Source organism: Macaca thibetana, chromosome 8, assembly GCF_024542745.1.
Source record: "Macaca thibetana thibetana isolate TM-01 chromosome 8, ASM2454274v1, whole genome shotgun sequence".
Lineage (NCBI taxonomy): Eukaryota > Metazoa > Chordata > Mammalia > Primates > Cercopithecidae > Macaca > Macaca thibetana.
Genome location: NC_065585.1, coordinates 42,456,682 through 42,476,686, shown reverse-complemented (window position 1 = coordinate 42,476,686; position 20,005 = coordinate 42,456,682). Strand labels below are relative to the sequence as shown.

Below are 20,005 nucleotides of genomic sequence, written 5' to 3'. Positions count from 1 at the left end.
GTCATCCTCCTGCTTCAGCCTCCAGAGTAGGTGATACTACAGGCACACGCCGCCACACTTGGCTAATTTTTGTATTTTTTGTAGAGACAGGGTTTTGCCATGTTGCCCAGGCTGGTTTCAAACTTGTGAACTCCAACAATCTGCCGGCCTCAGCCTCCCAACACGGAGATTACAGGCATGAGCCACCGCACCCGGCCGAGTATTTGCTTCTTAATTAAGGCAGGGTATTCTGCCTCCACCCTCAGCCTTTTCTTCAAATGTGATGGTTTGTGCTCTGTCCACTTGGCCAAGATGGAACTACCTTTTCAAGATCCCCTTCCCTGTACAGTTCTGAGTTGAATTTGGCCAGAAGAAGAATTTGTACCAGGTTTGGAAGATGTGAAACAGCAGCCATTACTCTCGGAAGGTCGTCAGGGTTAAATGTGGTGACAGACACAGGCCAGCGGGTTCCAGCTTGTGTTTGCTGTCCTGCACTGCACATCCAGTCCTCTTCCTGACTGCTGATTCCAGGACCGGCAGCAGTGCCAGCCCCTCCCTCAGATGGCATTTCCACGGAGGAGGGACCACAGGCTTCTCTTTTCCGCCCCTCCACAGTGGCAGGATGTGCTTAGCTTGTCCAAGGGACTGCTTGGCAGCTCCTTCTCTGATCCTCCCATTCCTCCAGGGCCTTCGCCTCTCCAGTTCCTCCCAAAGTTGTGTAAGATCCAATTCCTATAATAAGTGTGTCCCTTATCCCATAACTCCAAGGGGTTCCCTTCCCTGACTTAACCCTGACTGTTCAGTAAAGAAGTACTTCCCATGCCTGAAATAAATCAAGATCTGGGAATTAGGACTTCCATTTAGATCCAAAGGAATGTCCATGGGATGTAAAGATGTGTAAACACTGTGAAGGCAGCTAAAAGCTCACCCATCGGTCTTACCTTCCATGATTATAGGGTAATTGAAAAATGTGATTTCCCCAAGTTCTCTACTGGCAAATACAGTACCTTGGGCAAAAGCAGTACAAGTCACCCTTTCCTTTTCCTCCTGCCTTTCCTTTTAAGCTGGTGTCCTTGTTCAGACCACAGCGTGCATATATGGTATGTATGTGGTAGCTTGTCATTTACTGCAAAGAAGCCCTGAGTCCAGCCTGTAACAGAGTCCATTCCTAGAATCATTAAGTATAGACAGGTCACAGAATGGCCCCACCAAAATGCTTCATGAAAGGATAGGCGTTCTTTGGCTTGTTGTACAATTTTTTCTCTGCTCCAATGCCAGAGCATTGGTCAGCCATTCTTTTCTGACCACCCATGTGAAAAAGCTCTGGTAGGATCCTGGATTGTCCCTACTATAGCCTTCACAATACTGTGCTGCTACTATTCACTGGATGTCTGTGTTATGCACTAGATGGCAAGTACTCTTTTTTTTTTTTTTTTTTTTTTTTTTGAGATGGAGTCTCGCCCTGTCGCCCAGGCTGGAGTGCAGTGGCGCTATCTCGGCTCACTGCAAGCTCCACCTCCCAGGTTCACGCCATTCTCCTGCCTCAGCCTCCAGAGTAGCTGGGACTACAGGCACCTGCCACCAGACCCGGCTAATTTTTTGTATTTTTAGTAGAGATGGGGTTTCACCATGTTAGCCAGGATGGTCTCGATCTCCTGACCTCGTGATCCGCCCGCGTCAGCCTCCCAAAGTGCTGGGATTACAGGCGTGAGCCACCGCGCCCAGCTGATGGCAAGTACTCTTAGGATGGTGTCTCTCATCCAGTCACTTGGCTCCCCAGTGTCCAGCACAGCACCCGCACAGAGAAGCATGCAGTAAACATTTGTGGTGTGAGTGATGAGCCATGCGGAGGTCACATCTGCTTTGAGTCTGGGACTTTCCTATCAGGCTATATCCTCATTTGAAAGGGCCTGGAACCAGGGGCCAGGTCTGTGCCCCCTTTAGAGTATGAGGCCCACATACCAGGAGACGGAGCTGTAGAAGGGCCAGCTACTGGCCACCAGAGACCTGACTGGTGTGTGACCTCCTGTGGTGCCTGGCCAATGTTGGCTGATCACAGGCTACGTCAGGGTTGATAATCCTGTGGCACAAGAGCCCCCCGCTCCATTCTCCAGAGCCCACACTCCCTAATCTATTATGGCCCTTGAACCTTCTCAAGATAACACCTAGGCAGCTGCTACCAGTCATCAGAGTGGCAGCTATAAATGGAAGCCATTCTTCACCCTCAGGCAGCCTCTGAGATCTGTCTCACCATCATCCCTGCCATCCGAGGCATCACTACTTTTGTTTATGGGGAGGCATGAATACCAAACCAAAATATCAACAAGTGAAGTAGAAATTGAGTTGTAAATAAATGATACCAAGTTTATCCAACTCAAGCAACCAATAAACCAACCACTTGACTGGGAGAAAAACATTTTTCTCCCAGTCAAATGGAAAAGGCAAAAAGATGGCTTTGTTTATATACTATGATGTCACTTTTATTTATTAATTAATTAATTTATGTATTTATTTATTTTTAGAGACAGGCTCTTGCTCTGTTGCCCAAGCTAGAGTGCAATGGCATGATCATAACTCACTGTAACCTTGAGCTCTTGGGCTCAAGTGATCCTCCCGCTTCAGCCTCCTGAGTAGCTGGGACTATAGGAATGTGCAGCTAATTTCATTTTTATTTTTAGAGATGTGATCTTGCTGTATTGCCCAGGCTGGTCTCAAACTTCTGGTCTGAAGTGATCCTTCTGGTCCTGCCTCCTAAAGCACTGGGATTACAGGCACAAGGCATTGCACCCAGTCAATGCCACTTTAAAATGGGAGTTTGGTATGGACTCAAATGTCTGGGGACAAGACTGCCCCCACTGGGGACTCCTTTACTACAAAGAAACCTCTTCTCCCCCTCCACAGCCCCACATGCAGGTCCGGTAGGAGTCTCCAAATCCCATCTGTCTCCCTGCGCTGCAGTTGCCTTGCTTTACCTGCAGAGTTTGGCATCCGGTAGCAATGTCTCGAACCCCTGGAGTGTCAGGTGAGGAGAGGAGAGGCCAGCACTGTGGTACAATGGAAGGAGGGGACAGGAGGCAACCACTTGGCTTCTCGCCCCAGTTCTGCCACTTACAAACCATGTTACCTGTGATAAGTCAACATTTGGGAGCTTCCACTTCCTCACCTGTTAAAGGAAGTCGAGGCAGTAGTTATTAGTTGCCTGTATGTATGTATCTCGTTGGGATATTGATAATATCATATAACACTGAAAAGGCTAATGTGAAAGTGCTTTAAGTAAGAAAGGGGAAAGTTTTTGTTTTGTTTGCTACTTTATAGCACACAGCCTGGCCCATAGTACAGTGGGGTGTTCAGTAAAAGGTTTGTTGAATGAAAAAATGTGAACACAAAAATTTTGCTCCCCTGGGAGTGGAGGGGGAAGTGAGATGAGGAAGGTACACACAGGAGGGCCTCACAGGTGGAGGAGATATTGTATTATGAGACTGAAGGGGGCTACATGCTACATGCTTTCTAGTTCCTCTCTGTGTTTGTGTGTTGAATATTTTTTGTATGTATTCAACGTATAATGAAAGCATTTTTAAAAAATTAATGAACAAACAAACAAGTAGACAGAAAAAACCCCTGTGAAGTGCCTTCCCAAAGGAAGCTATTATTAGTGTGAGTACAGCTTTTGCTCTGCCATTAAAACAGTTCTAAGTGATCTCACTTAATTCACAAAGGTTCTATGTTGGGGCCAAACATTGCTGAAAGGTGGAAGAATTCATGGAGAGAAGGTTATACCACAAACCAAGATCTGCTTTTTAAAAGGAAACATGCACGCTTATCTTTTGGCTTGAATTCACTGCCTTTCACTATGTGTGGTCCCTCCTGCGCCGAGTCAGCATAGGGTTCAGGTAAGCCGTGGTTCTTTGCTTGTGCAGTGGCCTCTGCCTCGCTTCTCCTTGCGAGTCTTACTCATCCTTCAAGACCTATCCCAGGCGTCATCCTTTCCAGGAGGTTTCTCTGAACCACCTCACTGGATTAAAAAGCATTGCACACCTTAGCATGTCTATGGCAGTGGATCTCCACTGGGGGTGGGTGACCTTGTTTCACTGGGGACATTCGGCAATGTCTGGAGACAATTTTGATTGTCATGACTGGGGGTGGGGATAGAATGTGTACCACTGGCATCTAGTGGGTAGAGGCCAGGGATGGTGCTAAACATCCTACAGTGCACAGCACAGCCATCCCCACAATAAACTGTCTGATCCAAAATGTCATTAGCACTACTGTTGAGAAGCCCTGCTTGACGGTACGAAGTTATCTCTTTGCGTCTCAGTAAGGACCCATATCAACCTGGGAAGACCCAAGGTTGATTCAGTCTTTTGTCCCCAGCACCCAGTACACTGTTATTAACCACACACACAGATACACGTGTGAATATGTATATATAAACTATGTATATCGATATTGGGTGGGGTTTTTTTTGAGACAGGATCTTACTCTATCACTCTGGCTGGTGTGCACTGTTGTGATCATAGCTCACCACAACCTCCACCTCCCCAGGCTCACATGATCCTCCTATCTTTAGCCTCCTACAGGCATGCACCACCACACCTGGCTAATTTCTGTATTTTTTTGTAGAGACGGGTTTTTGTCATGTTACCGAGGCTGGTCTCAAACTCCTGGACTCAAGTAATCTGCCTGCCTCAACTTCTAAAAATGCTGGGATTACAGGCTTCAGCCACTGTACTTGGCCTCTTTTTTTTTTTTTTTTCTTTTGAGACAAGGTCTCGCTCTGTCACCCAAGCTGGAGTGCAGTGGCACGATCATGGGGCTCACTGCAGCCTTGACATCCCTGGTTCAAGCAATCTTCCCACCTCAGCCCTTCTGAGTAGCTGGGACTTTAGGCAAGCGCCACCGTGCCCGGCCAGTTTTTAAATTTTTTGTAGAGATTGGGTCTCACTATGTTGCCTAGGCTGGCCTGGAACTCCTGGCTTCAAGTGATCCACCCACCCGGCCCTCCCAATATGCTGAGATTACCGACATGAACCACTGTGCTGGCCTGTGTTGTTTTTTTCATTCATTCATTCCTCTATTCAGTGTAAAGTGCAGTACTTAGCTGGAGATGCACAGAACTAAGGTTCCTGCTCTCAGGAAGCTTGGCAGTCAAATGGAGGAAAAGTTCACGTCAACACCCAGTTATTCACAAGACAGGTTGAAACAGGGCCCTAATAGAGAATAGGCAGAGTGTTCTGGGAGACCTGATGATTAGGTTGAACCAAACTAAGTTGCTGACGTGCTACCTTTTTAACTGGAAAAAACAGCAATTTTGTATGGTTCACCCCAAAATGTGGTTTAACCTACATGCTTTGGACTGGGTTGAAGGTGACGATCAGACTTCACAGAGGAGACATAGAAAATGTTTCCAGTCTTGACTTCTCCACTGCATGGTCCTTCCCTGAACACAAGACCATGTATTTTCTTCCCCAACATCACACTTCCTGGGAGAGTGTCTTGCATTTATAAGGCCTTAGTAATTGTTTTGTTGACTAGGGTTCAGGTAACTATTGGTACTGCAAGTTGGTTTTTATTATTGTGACTGCACTTTTACCCCCAGAAACTCTGAAGAACAGTGTTACACAGGCACAAAATTTGTAGTATTTTCCTAGTGGCAACAGGTGTAAGAAAACACAGTCCCCTAATACCACCCAAAGCCACAGCCTGTCAGGGGAACCATCGTGGAAACTGTCAGGAGCTAAAGGTCCAGGGCATAGCTGGTGGCCATCTGGGAGGTCAGCTGCCCCTGGCGGTGTCAGGCAGCCCCATGCACACCAGGCCATGAGCCTTGGCCACTTACTCACCTTGTGTTCTGCAGCAGGTGGTGGAAGATAAACAGCTCAGAGCTGGACTCAGAACTTGGCAGAGTCCTGCTTTCAACTATGTGCAGCCAGAAAACTCTGGAAAACTGAACTGTTTATGAGGGTCAAACTTTGGTAAGTCTGATAAAGTCTGGCTCCAGGTGTCAATCTAGTCTCTTGAAAGAATTGCCCAGAAGCTCATTGCTGACGGCTGGATGTTACCAGTGGCATACAGCCTCTGCTTGTGGGTGGAATTCAGCAGTTCGGACACCGCCCCACGGCTCCTGATGCAAGCCTGGGCAGGAGCTAGAGCTAGGGGCTTGAAGCCAAGGAGGAGATAAGCCCAGGGGAACCCTGCAGGCTATCCAAACATCTGCCAGCTGGACTAGCTCCAGGCCACTGGTGACCCCTGCCATGACACTGGACACCAGTAGCAAGAAAGCCTGCAATCCAGTATGCTTCTCCTTTCCTTTCTACAGGTCTCCTAGAGAGTGGAGCTAGCTCCCATCCTTCCAAGTGCAGCAATGACATTAAGGACATTTGTTCACATGGATCACAGTTGGTGTTGGAAAGTTGTCCTACCTGGACATTGCTGTCAGAGCCATGGACTAAAATACTCAGTTCTGGCCTAAATAAAGCAAGCTCTCAGTGTCAAAGACCTTTTTTTTGAGATAGAGTCTTGCTCTGTTGCCCAGGCTGGAATATAATGGTGTGATCTCAGCTTACTGCAACCTCCGCCTCCCAGATTCAAGCAATTCTCCCGCCTCAGCCTCCTGAGTAGCTGGGATTATAGGTGCACGCCACCACACCTGCTAATTTTTGTATTATTAGCAGAGGCGGGGTTTCACCATGTTGGCCAGACTGGTCTCCAACTCTTGGCTTCAAGTGTTCCGCCCGCCTCAGCCTCCCAAAGTGCTGGGATTACAGGTGTGAGCCACAGTGCCTGGCCTTTTTGAGGACTGTTATACGTAAAAGAAAATTCAGACCATGGGCATAACATTCCTTTAGCTGTTTTGCATAGACATGTTTTTTTGCTTTAATATGGGTCCACTGGGAAAAGGTTTGTGGAAATCTGAGCAGCTGATGTTTGTGCACTCAGATTCTTTGGGATCTATCTGTGAGACTTGATGAAGCAATATGGCTTCCACCATTTCCCTAGGGAAAAGGTTACTCAAGGTTACTGAACTCATGAAGCCGTGTGGATTTCCAGCATGTGTTATTATAATCTCACTATCCTTCTGATTTTAAAATGCTGTAAGTCTGCAACTTTTTTCTGTGGTCATCACTTCCCCAAGGTATCCACCTTCCAGTTTGTCCTATGGAGCCATGCTCTTGGCAGAGTTTGGCATTATTTCTTATTGGGGGTTTTATTTTTGTAAAATTGTGTTAAATCACTAGTAAGGAAGACTTTGTTTAATTTGTATTTTTGGAGGGGAAGAAATATTTTTTGGTATAACCATCATAAATCTTACCAGCTCGTAAGTGGAGCTTCATTTCCAGATACTGTATGTTAAAGCCACCAATGTTTCAAGAGATTCTAGAGACTATGATGTTTGTTGAATGACTGAGTTTTCCAGCATCATTTCTAGCCTTCATCATATGTTATCATAACAATAATTATATCAGTTATAAAGAGTCTAAACCCATAGTTGGATAAATGAAATCAAATACCCTTCATTTTTTGTAAGGTTTTCCAGCCTGAGCAATGTCTCACAGGTAAAGAAACAACACAAAATTAAGGCAATTACTTTATTTTGAACAAGGAAGTGGCATAATAATTTTGGGAGAAATAGCTGTCTTCTATCTGGTTAGTTATCTACTGTTGCACCTTCTTTTTTTTTTAATTTTTTGAGACAAAGTCAAGCTCTTGTCACCCAGGCTGGAGTGCAATGGTGTAATCCTGGCTCACTGCAACCTCTGCCTCCTGGGTTCGAGCAATTCTCCTGCCTCAGCCTCCCAAGTAGCTGGGATTACAGGCACCTGCCACCACACCCGGCTCATTTTTGTATTTTTAGTAGAGACAGGGCTTCACCATGTTGGCCAGTCTGGTCTCGAACTCCTGACCTCAGGTGATCTGCCTGCCTCGGCCTTCCAAAGTGCTGGGATTACAGGCGTGAGCCACTGAGCCCAGTGCACCTTCTTGTAAAGTAAGCACCACATCATCTCTAGAATGAGCATCTAACTGCTCGTTGGGAGAAGAAACTTTCATTCTGGTTTGAGATGAATGCATGGACTCACATGGGGCTACAGAACCACTAGTCTTGACTGAGTTAGAGAAAATGAAGGTAACATGTTTATATTTCCAAGTTGCTTCCATTGTAAAAATAAGTTTTATATCTCCTTTTGTTAGAAAATATTCTGGTCAAATAATCTTGCAAAGGGAAGATAACCTAGCCTCAAGTCTATCATATAAAAGCAAAGAGACAATGATTGATTTTCTGCTCAGTTATCATGTTTAGGACTTTTACAGGGCACATGTTAATTCCCAGGGAACACTGCTATGCTGTTTGTGCCAGAAATTTCCTGTATTCTCCCTAGGCATCAAAAAGGTCACCTGGCCGGTTGTACACAGTCCACACTGGGTCTCCCACAAACAGCCACATGGCCTTCATATAGATCTTTTCCTCCAGAAGAAGTGGGGAGAGTTATGATGTCTCCTTACTCCAGAAAGATCCCCATCCATTTGTACTCTTTTATCTCTCACATCAAAGTGCCTGCTGCAGGAGGTGTGGTGGCTCGGCTCACCTTGTAATTCCAGCTACCTGGGAGACTAAGGTGATCCCTTGAGGCCAGGAGTTACAGACCAGCTTGAGCAACATAGTGAGGCCTTGTCTCTAAAAATGAAAAAAAAGGCAAGGGCGGCGGGGGTGGGTGGGGAAGAAAAAGAAAACAAATGTAGCAGAACTCATCATCCAAGTGCAAATACCCCTCATAAAACATCTTAATCTTTTCTTCATAACTTGATAGTTTATCTTTGCACATGGTTGTTATGTCCATCCAGGAGTAGTTTCTCTCCTTTCGTATTGTTCTAATTCTGAATCATTCTGATATTGGTAAGCATCCAGCTTCTAGTAGTGCACCCGAGGCAGCACGGGTGCTTCAGACCCATGAGCAGAGGAACGCAGGCAGCTGTCATCAGGGGCTCATCCACATATCAGGACTGGCCATGGCCTCAGATGCCCTGGCAGAGCAGGCCCAGCAAGCAGACGGTGGCTGCTGGAGAGGGGAGGGGTCGTGGTGGTCCAATCTGAAGGTTGGCAAGCTCTCTAAGAAACACTTAAAAAAAAAATCTAATTCATCTATACTAGAGGCTACTGGGACTCCTATATGATCAAGCCCATAGTTTGTTGCAATTAGTATTTAAAGCTTTTTCTCCAAAGGTCACAGGGATCTTTGCAGCAGCTTCCTGGAGGTGGTTCATACCAACTCCCCAGAGTCAACATGTGCCTCTCTTCCCAAGTCTGTGCTCAGAGACCAGGTATTGATAGTTTGAAATCAGCCCCAGTGGAGTATTTACACCAAAGAAATTGCAAATGCCACAAATGAGGATTTTTTTTTTTTTCCTGGAGATGCTGGTTTTTAAACATTTGCTGCCAGTCCGCCAAACAATTGTCTCAAATATCATATAATAGTAGGTTATGTACCCTATGTCATGATATGTTTTTAAAAACTAACTAGTGGCTACCGGGCTCGGTGGCTCATGCCTGTTATCCCAGCACTTTGAGAGGCCGAGGTGGGTGGATCACGAGGACAAGAGATCAAGACCATCCTGGCTAACATGGTGAAACCCCGTCTCTACTAAAAATACAAAAAAAAAAATTAGCCGGACGTGGTAGCAGGCACCTGTAGTCCCAGCTACTCAGGAGGCTGAGGCAGGAGAATGGTGTGAACCCGGGGGGGGATGGAGCTTGCAGTGAGCCGAGATAGCGCCACTGCACTCCAGCCTGGGCAACAGAGTGAGACTCTGTCTCAAAAAAAAGAAAAAGAAAAAGAAAACTAACTAGTGACTGGTTGTGGTGGTTCATCTGTAATCGCAGCACTTTGGGAGGCCAAGGCGGGCAGATCACTTGAGGTCAAGAGTTTGGGACCAGCCTGGCCAACATGGTGAAACCCTGTCTCTACTAAAAATTCCAAAACTTAGCCAGACATGGTGGTGCACACCTGTAATCCCAGCTACTTGGAGGCTGAGACAGGAGAATCGCTTGAATCTGGGAGGTGGAGGTTTCAGTGAGCCGAGATTGCGCCACTGCCCTCCAGCCTGGGTGACAGAGTAAGACTCCATCTCAAAAAAATGAAAAAATAAAAATAAAACATAACTAGTTTTTAAATAGAAAAAGCCATACATGCAACATGTGTGTTGGATAGAGTACAGTATAAACTTTTGTTTAAAAGGGACCTAAAAATATAGTGGTTTAAATAAAATAGAAGTTTCTTTTTCTCCCAGGTAAAGGTCCCAAGTTAGACTTCCCAGAATCATGAAGGCAACTTGATTTTCCTCAATATATTGCTTCTGTCTGTGGGTCTAAGGTGGCTGCTCCAGCTCCCACCATCATGTCTGCATCCCACTGATCCAGAAGGGGAAAATAACAAGGGCAAACTTTATCTATTCCTTTGAAAGTCATGGCCCAAAGATTACACATATCCTTTCTGCTCTCATTCTACTGTCTAGAACTTAGTTACATGGCCTAGCACAAGGGAAGCTGGGAAGCTGGGAAGCATAATCTTTAGTCTGGCTCCCCCAGGCCCAGCTAAAACCCAGGATTTCTATAATTAAAGGAAGAAAGAGAGAGTGGATATTGGTGGCTAACTAGCAGTTGTGGTCCCTATAGTGTAAAAATTCAAGTGATATGACAGATTGGACAGAGAGCTGGCATCCCTCCCCCAACTCTGGCTTCTAGTCTTCCTCCCTAAAGGGAGTTTCCAGAGTTTCTGTGGCTGTAATAGGGTATGTGTATATGTTCTCTCTTGGGAGGCCACGTAGCCCCAAAGATTAAATGTGGACTTAGATGTCAGAATGCCCTGGGTGTTGATCCCACCTCCATGGCTGACTAGCTGTGTGAACATGGGCAGTATACTTAGCCTCTGTGCTGTAGGTCTCCATAAGTAAAATGGAGATGACAATAGTACCTACCTTTCTGGGTTCTCATGAAGACGAAATGTGATCATATATAAGTAAACACTCATATAGGGGCTGTTATAATTCTACTTGTATCAATTTAATAACATGGAATGTTTATTTATTTAAAAATAACACCATTGATTTTGTGCACCTCAGCTTTATGGTCCCCTTGGCTCTGTTGCTCAGAAGTGATCAGTTCTCATCACAGAGGAAACAGATGGGTTCTGGAGTTAGAAGACCTGGATTTGAACTAGTATTTGAATTAATTTGAACTAGTATTTGAATTAATCATTCCAACTCTCTGAGTCTGTGTTTCTCAATTTATAAAATAGAGAAAATAATATTATCTCCCAGAGCTGTAATGAGGATCTAACAAGACCATGTAGGTGGAAATGTGTCATAACTATTAAATTGCTATTCCATATCAAATCTGAGAATAACCACATTGGGAAGCATTTTAGAGGTCATTTGGTCCAACTAGTTACAGGGTGAAGGCAATAGGATGGGCTTCTTGCAATGAAACTGACCCAGTGGTCCTGTAGACAGTTTGTTTTTGTTTTTTTTGTTTTTGTTTTTGTTTTTGATAAATGTAGAAACTAACCCTTCTGGTCTTAAAGCTTGATGCTTAGATTGGTTTTATCTGAGTTCCTTCACTCAGCAAAGGACCCCCAGGCCTCTCAAAAAATATCGCAGAACTGAAACTCACAAGATCATCAACGAGACGCAAGGCCCCTCATTCATCGTGATTGCTTCCTTACTCCTACTGAGTACCTGTTTTCCCATATCTTGTTACATTTCTTTCCTGCTGTATAAAACCCTAGTTTTAGTGGATCAAGGAGTTGGATTTGATACTGATCTCCCATCTCCTCACCTGTAGCAACCGATTAAAACCTTCCTTGGCAATAATCATTGTCTCTGTGATTGGCTTTCTGTGCAGCAAGCATCAGGACCTAGACCAAACCCCTGGTGTTTCGCTAATAGCAGCACCTGCACACAGAAGCAGGTTGCCGGCAGTCATCTGTACAGATGACTCAAGAATTCACATTGAATTGGTTATTTTCTGTCTCCCTCACTGCCACCTCTCCAGGCAAGGCCAAGCAAACACCCATCCACACGCGAAGTACTGGAATGACCTCTTAAATGATCTTCCTTTTTTAAATTTTGTCCTTTAATCAGCCCATTCTCCACACAACTGTCAGTCATCTTTAAAACAAAACAAAACAAAAGGTCTGATACTGTGTGTCTTCTCTGCTTTCAAACATTTAATGGACTTCCATTTTCAATAATATGATGGGGTAGGCTTCAGACAAACCTTCCATTGTACAATACATACTCAGAATCTTAAAGGTATCAATGACTTGGCAGGATAATAAAGAGTTGTCGGATAGGTTCAAATCCAAGTAAAACTGGGAAGCCAGAAAGGTAAACAGAGGATGGGAGCTATTTTTTTTCCTGAGATTTGCCATAACTGGTGAACTCTGTAATGCACAGTATTGTCTGGGAGTGATATTCAAAATGACATCAACAAAGTGAAGCCTAGACCAGATCTAGCCTCTAGACTGCAAGTAGGTTAGGGGGGAAATGTGGATAATGGTTGGTGTTCCCTAAACTCCAAGTTTGTGTTTATTACCATTGCACTCTTGATACTGACTCTCAGAGATTTCCCTAAACCCTTGGCTCTATGCCTACCGCTTAAGGAGGTTTCTTCTAAACAGGTGAGAGAGTAACATTAGAGAGAATTACAGAGTCTTTATCTTCTAAATGTTTTTTAATTCTCTGGCTTTCTTTTCCCTTCCATGGTTTCTGAGTCATTTCTCTGTTATTAGGCAAGGTGCCCAACACTTCATAGCTCGTAATTCCTCTTCACTCTTCAGGAAGTGACTAGACTTTTCAAATCCAGTCTGAGGGCACAGCCTTCTGCTGGCAGAGCTCCCTCACCGGGCCTTTGGAGCTGCACGGAGGCAGAGATGCAGGATATCCAGGTAGACAGACCTTCTTGACTGAAGGGCTCCAGACTTTTAAAGTGGGCAGTATCCGTGTTTCAGTGTCTCTGCACCCTAGCTTAGTAGAGAGTGTGGACAAAATGGAAGGACAAAAATCCAAGAAGGACACAGTGAAGATCTAAGAATCAAAATAGTGCAGTGTAGACATTAAGAATCTGGACTTTAGGATAAAAGAGATCTAAGACTAAAGCCTGGCTCTGTCACTTCAAAATGGTGTGATCTTTGCCAAATTATTTAAGCCTCAATTCTTTCATCTGTAAGCTAGCAATACTATGAGGTTGAACCATAGGAAATGGCTTTTATGTAATTATTTTCAAATTATTACCAAATATTTTCAACTTCATACGGGTACAACCTGATAAGTTGGTACCTACCTCATACAGTTGCTGAGAATGAACGATCATTTATTAAAAAGGGCATAGCAGGCCAGGAGTGGTGGCACGCACCTGTAGTCCCAGCTACTCAGGAGGCTGAGGTGGGAGGATTACTTGAGCCCAGGAATTCTAGGCCAGCCTGCGTAACATAGAGAGGTCCTGTCTCTCTCTCTTTTTTTTTTTTTTGAGACGGATTCTAGCTCTGTCGCCCAGGCTGGAGTGCAGTGGCACCATCTCGGCTCACTGTAAGCTCCGCCTCCAAGGTTCACGCCATTCTCCTGTCTCAGCCTCCAAAGTAGCTCGGACTACAGGCACCCGTGACCACGCCCAGCTAATGTTTTGTATTTTTAGTAGAGACGGGGGTCTCACTGTGTTAGCCAGGATGGTCTCGATCTCCTGACCTCATGATCCACCCACCTCGGCCTCTCAAAGTGCTGAGATTACAGGCATGAGCCACCACGCCCGGCCGAGAGAGCCTGTCTCTAAATAGAGAGAGAGAGAGAGAGGAAAACAAAGGGCCTAAGACAATGTTTTTTGTTTTTTGTTTTTTGTTTTGAGACAGTCTCACTGTGTCACCCAGGCTGGAGTGCAGTGGCACAATCTTGGCTGCAACCTCCGCCTCCCCAGTTCAAGCAATTCTTGTGCCTCAGCCTCCCGAGTAGCTGGGATTACAGGCGTGAACCACCACACCCTGCTAATTTTTGTTTCTTTGGTAGACATGGGGTTTCACTACATTGGCCAGACTGGTCTTGAACTCCTGTCCTCAAGTGATCCGCCCGCCCTGGCCTCCTGAAGTGCTGGGATTACAGGCCACCACGCCTGGCCTCCTAGGACAATTTTTAGGGAGTATTTGAGTAGAGAACTGAAGGAAGTATGTGAACAAGCCAGGCAGAAGGAATGGGGAGTGCACAGTCTCCAAGGCAGCAGCATGCTTGACAGTGTTCCAGGGACAGCAAGGAGACCATTGTGGCTGGACCTGTGAGGGAGTGAGCAGGACTAGACCACACAGGGCCATGTGGGCCTGTGTGTGTGTGTGTGTGTGTGTGTGTGTGTGTGTGTGTGTGTGTGAGTGACTCAATGATGAAAACAAGAGCTAGTGTTTATTGTGAAGGATATTCTGAACACTTACGCAGCACAGAGTAAGTGCTCAATAAACAAAAGCTCAAGAAGCCGAGGATGTAGATGGTCTGTAGGTGAATGAGACACAGAGAAGAAGGAGCAGACTCTAAATAACAGAGCTAGGCAGCACGAAGTGGGACTTGCTAGGGGAAGAGCTGCGGATTGTGCTCCCAGATGCTGTCAAGAAGGACTCTTGGTCCAGGGTCCAGGATAAAGGGCTGTCTCATGGTGCTTGGCTCATCATGCATTGAGGGCAGGCCAGGAGGTTATTCGTGGGTGACTAAAGCTGGTAAATTTAGCATCTTTAGCCATTAGGCACACAGACTCTGGACTCAGCTCTCCCAGTTACTTGTTCTGTGACATTGGGCAGGCTACTTAACCACTCTGAGCCTTAGTTTCCACTTTTGTAAAACAAGAGTAATAATGCTACCTGCCCCTTCTGGAGCTGCATGAGGATTAAATGAGATAACTCAAGTAGAGCACATTGTAACAGTCAGTAATTGTTATCATTCCTGGATGCCTCGAGCCCATTAACTACTACTTATGTTCAGGCACTTGTGTGAGGACCAAAGGCTACGTCAGAAGAAACCTGACAAGCATCTCCAGGGCCCAGGAAAGCCTGGATAGGAGACTGCAGGCCTTCAGGACAGGCTTCAAGTCAAACACTGGGATTAGGGGAGAGAAAGGAGTTGTGAGAAGTGCTTGAAGAGAAATGTAGACTTTATTGCAAACTAGGATTTGATTTTTTGGATCATGAGTTAATGAGGAAGAGCAAATCTCCCCTGGCTTGAGGGAGAATGTAAGGGGAAGGGGGTGATATGTGCAGAAACATCCTGTGCTCCATGCCCTGTATACGCCGCTCATTTAAACCTGGCTAAGGGTCTTCTCGCCTACGTAAGGAAACTCAGGCAAAGAGGCAGAGCCAGAAGTTGGAATCGACCTAATAATACTTACAGCCTAATATTTATGTGAATAACAAGGAGATCTCAGATATGACCCCTATGAGTTAAGATTCTGTTGGTTGCAAGAAGCAAAAATCGATTGGAGCCAGCTTACATAAAAAGAGAAAAAATTAAAAAAAAAAATAATATTTGGGGGAGGATCCCAGGAAGAGTCTATCCACTAAATTTCAGAAAGAACAGAGATGATGGAGAGAAACTGATGGGCCCAGCTGTGTTGAGGGACAGGACCTAAAGGACCAACATGGCTGCTAGGCACCTCATGCCTTGGAGCTGCTTCCAGAAGATGGGAATTGCTGGACCTGTGTGACACCCCCAGAGCAGTCTGAGACACAGTGGGTTTCTGCAAGATTCCAGAATGGGATGAGGCAATAAGAGAATAACTCTTAATTTTTTATTAAAAATAAATGTAATCACTTTGGAGTTTTAGTCAGGGTCATTACATAAATTTATTAAGTGCCATTGGATAAAACACAGACCACCCAGATGACATTTTTGAGGGTTCACCTATGGGTCTAGGAGATTATCTGGAGAGTACAGGTGGTAATGTATGAGGGTACTGCTCTGGTGACACTACCTGAAGGTTGGGGGACAGTGGGGCAGTGTCTGGGGGCATCATCTGAAAGGAAGTCACATGACAGGAATTTAGAAAGAGAAGAAAAATGTCAGCCATAATCCCACCATAATTCCATCATTCTTGTCACTTCAGTTGCCATCACAGTGTTTGTGCAATTGTTTAACCTGCTTTTTTCCTGTTGGCGTGAGCATTTTTATGCTGCTCATAGTCTTCACAACCATGACCATTAATAGCAACACGACACGAATGTACTTTGTATAAAATGAGCAGACTTGGCATGGGGAGGGCAAAATTGACATTTTTGTCAATAAAATACTAATGTGAATGAAAAGTCCTAAACCTGATGCCATCTACCAGCCGACCTGATTTTTAAGTCATCACCTGTTCCTGAATTCTTCATGGCCATGCTCTTCCTGCCTATTGTGATCTGTGTCCAGATCTGTTGCTTCAAGATGGGAGTGTGCAAGGCATAGAAAGTAAAGCTGGAATGAGATAGAGTCCCTGCAAATTGTCTGGATGTCTAGATTGGTTCTCCACTAGAGGCACCCACCCACTGAGTGAATATTTGGCAATGTTGGGAGAAATTTATGGTTATTACAACTTGGGGTGGGAGAGGGGTGTTGCTGGCATCTAGCGGGCAAAGGCCAGGGATACTGCTAAACTTCCTACAGTGCACAGGACACCCCCACAACCAAGAATCATCCCATCCAAAACATCAGTAGTGTCAAGATTGAGACACCCTGATCTAGACTGGAGTGGAATTTCATTTAAAATGTTAATGGCGGCCAGGTGCAGTGGCTCACGCCTGTAATCCCAGCATTTTGAGAGGCCGAGGCAGGCGGATCACCTGAGGTCAGGAGTTCAAGACCAGCCTGGCCAACATGGTAAAACCCCGTTTCTACTAAAAATACAAAAATTAGCTGGGTGTGGTGGCGTTCGCCTGTAATCCCAGCTACTCGGGAGGCTGAGGCAAGATAATTGCTTGAACCTGGGAGGCGGAGATTGCAGTGAGCCGAGATTGCGCCTCTGCATTCCAGCCTGGGTGACAGAGGGAGACTGAGTCTCCACATTAATTAATTAATTAATTAAGATATAGTAAAATGCTAATGAAGCCAGGCACAGTGGCTCATGCCTATAATCCCAGCACTTTGGGGGGCCAAGGCAGTGGGATCACTGGAGGCCAACAGTTCAAGACCAGCCTGGGTAACATGTTGAAAGCCCATCTGTACCAAAAATACAAAAAGATTAGCTGGGCATGGTGGTGGCTGCCTGTAATCCCAGCTACTCCAGAGGCTGAGGCACGAGAATCTTTTGAACCTGAAAGGTGGAGGTTACAGTGAGCTGAGATCTCGCCACTGCACTCCAGCCTGGGCAACAGAGCGAGACTTTGTCTCAAAAATAAATAAATAATAAAATGTTAATGGATGAGCATACCCTAAGTTTTGTTTTCTGCCCTTGTTTCATTTGGGAAGAATTCTGATTTTTATTTTTTGTTTTTTTGCTAAGGATTATGAGAATGAATTATAACAGGTTTGCAAAGGACTTGAAATATAGCACGAGGCAAAAGAATGCAGAGGTTAAACATAAAGACTTTGGAGTTTGAAATAATTTCATGGTTGAAATCCTGGACCACTGAGTAAACTTTCTAAGGCCTGCAAAATGGGATGACACCTGCTTCCTAGTGCCACGGCAGGGACCAAATGAGGTCATGCGTGTGAAGCACCCAGCACACTGCCTGGTGGGGAGGGAGAGTGCCATGAACGGTGGCAGGGGGGATTATTGTGCCAAAGTTCAGGTTCACAGAGTTTATCACTTCCCTAGCCTCTAAACTGCAGTTGCATTTGGTAAATTCTTATTTCAGGAAAAATAGGTTTTAACTGATTTTTGTGATCTGGGCTTTTGAGATCTAGGCAATGTAGAACAGATATCTGACCTACGTAAATTTTATAGTATGAACTTTTTGGGTGTGAGTTGTCTAACTGAAATATCTAGTATATTTTTCTTTTAAATAGCTTATTGTGTATTCTCAATTAAGAATTCCTGGGTTTTGGCTGGGCGCGGTGGCTCACACCTGTAATCCCAGCACTTTGGGAGGCCGAGGCAGGCGGACCACGAGGTCAAGAGAGCAAGACCAGCCTGGCCAACATGGTGAAACCCTGTCTCTACTAAAAATACAAAAAATTAGCGGGGCGTGGTGGCAGGCTCCTGTAATCCCAGCTACCTGGGAGGCTAAGGCAGGAGAATCACTTGAATCCAGGAGACAGACGTTGCAGTGAGCCAAGATCGCGCCATTGCACTCCAGCCTGGGCAAAAAGAGCAAAACTCTGTCTCAAAAAAAAAAAAAAAAAAAAAAAAAAAAAAAAAATTCCTGGGTTTTTGTTTGTTTGTTTTTAACATTCTTCATTGGTTATTTTGTATCTATTGAGAATTTAAGAGTGGACCAAGCTAAGGTAAAGATTGCTGTGTATCTGGACAAAATTATTGTTCACAGATACGATAAGAATCTTCAGTGCAGTGTAAGATCTTTTATCCCCCATCCTGAGCTAAGTGTCTGATTATCAAAAAGCAGGAGAAGGGCCCAGTGTAGCTTGAAGGCTGGCAATCACTTTATGTTCTACAGCTTGTTCTTGTGTGTCTGAGAATCCATGAGGGGCATTGAACATCCCTTATGAAAAGCATCCTGGGCTTCCTGGGGGAGGCACAGTGTTGAGTCCCAGTAGATGGAAAGGGCACACCCAGGACAGCCTGGTGCAGGGGCCATTGCTGGAGGCTGACATGGGCACATTGAACAGGCAAGGGTGGAGAGGGTAGGGTGGGACATGCAGGAATTCTGGCCTCCAAAGAAGAAAGAGGAGAAAGGAGATCCACAGGGTAAGAGCTGCTCCTGACCCGGCAAACACTGGTCCTGGAGAAGGAAGATGCAGCCAAAGAGCACAGGGGTGCAGAAAGGGGGACTTGGGGATTAAGCCTGTTTTTGCCTTTGGAAAGCTGACTCATAGCAGAATATTCACAGCCCTTCCAAGCCGGCATGTTCCTCCTTTCGCTCCTCCTCTCATCCACCCTCAGCATTGTCATGAGGCTCCGTGCTGTTTTTATGAGTTCCTGGATGCTTTGGATCCCCTGGGAGTCCTGGCTGGGAAAGACCACTTCTTTCTTCTTCAGCTGGCCTGTGCTTTGGGGCCCACTGCAGCCCCTGGAGGAGGGCAGAGGAGCACCCATGTGTCATCTTCATTCATGGCCTTGATCTATCACATTTCATTGTCTTTTTGTGAGCCATTTCTCTTCTCCCCAGAACTTTCAGTGAGCTGAAAAGATAACGGATATGCAATAATTGGTTTGGGTTCTATAAATAGTGTAGAAGAAGAAAAGGGAGAGGGTTATAATAAAAAACAATGTGTGGGAACGTAGTTATTGAAAAAGTGTGAAAATCGGGGGTTGAGAGAAGGGACAAAAGTGAAGCAAACGGCGGAAGAAAGACAATGTGTCTGCAATGCAGCCTTGGTGGGATGAGGCGAAGTCAAAACCAGCAGGCCTTGGAACACGCTCCTGAGATGAGGAGGAAGCACTGAGGGAGCCCGGCCAGAGGATCCTGAAAGTTTTGCATTAGCCTGGGGCCTTCTAAGCTGTAAAACTACAGATCACATAGGATGTTTGGGGAGCGTTAAAGCATCTTTCAGGAATTCCCAAAAGTTGTTGGAAGATTTGTGTGTATTGGAAATTTGGGGTTTTTCTAGGATGAGGGTACAGAACCACCCGCGTTAGTCCATTTGTGCTGCTATAACAAAATACCCAAGACTGAGTACTTTATGAAGAACAGAAATTTACTTCTCACAGTTCTGGAAGCTGGGAAGTCCAAGGTCAAAGTAGCAGCATTTTCCTCACTGGTAAGGGCCGCTCTCTGCTTCCGAGATGATCCTTTGTTGTTGCACCCTCTGGAAGGGGAAAAGCAGTGTCCCTGCAGAAGGAGGAAGGGCAAGCAAAGGAAGCTGAACACTGTGCAGTGTGAAGCCTCTTTTATAAGGACTTTAATCCCATTCG

General features: G+C 45.4%; 1 protein-coding gene across 21 annotated transcripts in view; it reads left to right on the top strand.

The window, feature by feature from the left end:
* BAALC (BAALC binder of MAP3K1 and KLF4) overlaps positions 1–20,005 on the top strand; it is a 1,274,875-nt gene that overhangs the window by 713,325 nt on the left and 541,545 nt on the right. The window contains exon 1 of one of the 21 annotated variants that reach the window (XM_050800733.1): positions 9,714–9,717. The exons of 19 other annotated variants lie outside the window; for them this stretch is intronic. The gene's annotated coding sequence lies outside the window, so the exon portion shown is untranslated. Of the gene's footprint in view, positions 1–9,713; positions 9,718–18,924; positions 18,929–20,005 lie in introns of those variants that run through there. One more of the 21 variants, XM_050800751.1, reaches the window with a different exon arrangement.